This window comes from Durio zibethinus, chromosome 14 (genome assembly GCF_047325235.1).
Source record: "Durio zibethinus cultivar Kanyao isolate XHJ-2024 chromosome 14, ASM4732523v1, whole genome shotgun sequence".
Lineage (NCBI taxonomy): Eukaryota > Viridiplantae > Streptophyta > Magnoliopsida > Malvales > Malvaceae > Durio > Durio zibethinus.
Genome location: NC_143175.1, coordinates 10,278,650 through 10,281,130, shown reverse-complemented (window position 1 = coordinate 10,281,130; position 2,481 = coordinate 10,278,650). Strand labels below are relative to the sequence as shown.

General features: G+C 30.4%; 1 pseudogene across 1 annotated transcript; it reads left to right on the top strand.

The window, feature by feature from the left end:
• Positions 1-559: 559 nt before the first annotated feature.
• LOC111294421 (aquaporin SIP1-1 pseudogene) lies at positions 560-1,512 on the top strand (annotated as a pseudogene). The gene has a single exon (XR_016327237.1). The product of XR_016327237.1 is annotated as an aquaporin SIP1-1 pseudogene (transcript).
• Positions 1,513-2,481: the final 969 nt, after the last annotated feature.

Sequence of the window (2,481 nt, the reverse complement as noted above, 5' to 3'; positions counted from 1 at the left end):
CACAAATAAATCAAGCATATGTACATTTAATTATTATATTAATCTATTAATTTTTTAATTTATAATTTATTAAAACATGTATTAATATTTTAATATCATTTGTAAAATTAAAATTTTAGAATCCTAAAATTTTAAGTTTAAATTTCATTACGTATAATTTTAATTATCTAATTATATTCTAATTTGCTAATTGATTATTCAGTATAATAACTGATTATTCAATTAATTATTATGTAATATTATATTATAATTGTAAATTTTTTTGTATTTGTAATTTTTTTTTAAAATAATAAATGAATAGGATGATAATTTTTTTGGATTATTATTTTATAAATTATGTGTCAATTATCCTGTGTTCGAAGTTTAAAAATTATATATTTTCATAATTTTTAAATATAGATAAAATTATATATATGTACATTTTCAAATATATATATATATATATGTAGAATTTATTAGTAGCATTTAGTTAGGTGAGACGCACATGAAATCACTACCATCCACAACGCAACGTGAGTAGTTGGTATCTTGGTATTTGTTTGTTTTCAGAAATGCTCCATTCACAAGCCAACAGAAAAAATAGAATAAAGGGCAAAAAAAAGCCAAAGCGGAGAGCCTTGAGTCTAATTCTGAGGCTCTTCCACGCCAAAACTGAGAGAAGAAACACTAAAGATGGGAGTGATAAAGACTTCCATAGGAGATGCCCTGTTAACATCGATGTGGGTGTTTAGCATGCCACTGCTAAGGATTTTCACAGGCAAAATAGCCACTTTCCTCGGTGTTCAAGCCCTGCCTTTGGCTGCTCTCTTCATCACCACAAGTTTGATCAGTGCTCTGGTGTCTATCTTCACCTTGATTGGAGACGCTTTTGGTGGTGCCAGCTTCAACCCCACAGCTTCTCTCACTTTCTACGCTGCCGGTCTCAGTAAAGACTCCTCCCTCCTTTCCATGGCCGTACGTTTCCCTGCTCAGGCTGCTGGTGGAGTTGCAGGTGTCAAGGCCATTTTGGGAGTGATTCCAGGGGAATATAGGAAAATCATGAAAGGACCTTCCCTGAAAGTGGATTTACATACTGGGGCTATAGCTGAAGGGCTGTTGACTTTTGGGCTTAGCCTTGCTCTCCTTATGATTCTGTTTAGGGGTCCTAAAAACCCATTGCTTAAGCTTTGGTTAATGGCTTTATCAACTGTGGGATTGGTCAGTGCAGGTTCCAAATACACTGGACCTTCCATCAATCCTGCCAATGCTTTTGGATGGGCGTATGTTAACAATTGGCATAATTCTTGGGAACTTTATTATGTTTATTGGATTGGCCCTTTGATTGGGGCAACTTTGGCTGCTTGGGTTTTCAGATTCCTGCTTTCTCCACCACCAACGAAGGAGAAAAAAGCTTAATTTAGCTCAGTTGTTTCCAATTTCTAATAAAATTGTTAGCTTATTGGTGATGTTGTGATGATCTTATTGTTGATCTAATCATATATCCAATTAAAAGAAAAAAAGTTTTTTCCATAATTTTTTTCCCATAGAGGTTTGATTTGGATTATTAATTTGATAAATTGATTGAGTGAGATTGTTTTTTTTTAGAAGAATTTGAACTTTTTATATATAAAATACGTACATAAATCATTGAATCAAAATGCTTGATTGATTGAATGATGAAATTGGTTTTGAACTTAAAAACAGTTTATATGAAATAGCAGTCCATGAAATGCCTATCAATTTCACGAGAAAGGCTAAAAAAAAAAAAGCATCAATTATAAGTGTAGTGGAAATAGATTATTCTTCAATCTCATATATAGTAAAACTCCATTAATTTTTAAATGAGATTCCCTGAAAATAAACAGACTCATTGCAAATTAATTTGATGTAAATGCATGCATCTATTCTATAAAAAAGTGGGTTTTTAATTTCCACCGATACTCATAAAACCTCCTATAAAAATCTCCCTTCATTCGAGAAAAGAAATATTCCGTCATTGGAAATGGCCCGCTCAGCTACCAAAGTGAGTATGATCGTTATTTCTCTTACCAAAGATGAAACTCCTGTTCTTTCGAGACTGCAAGCTCCAAATGGGATATAACTAAAGAAATAATATAAAATCCTCATATACATACATAAAAAGTTAAATAAGAATATTTATTTAAATATTAAAGTATGGAAACTTGTTTAAATTATTTAAAATTTAAATGATTTATTTAATAAGCTCGACCTTAGTTTATCTAAAAATATTAATGAAATAAATACTAATTAAATAAACTAATAAAAAAATTATTTCAACAAAATTTGGATTATTTTATATTTAAAGTATTTGAGATTCGAGTTATTTCAACCACCTCTTTTTTAAAATTTTGATCAATTCAAGTTTGGTGGTTTGAGTTTGAGCTTCTTTGAATGAGTTTTTGAGTTTGGATTGTTTTGGTTACATCTAAAAAGAGTAAATCACCCTAGTAATTAAATTATTGCATATATTTTTACCTACTT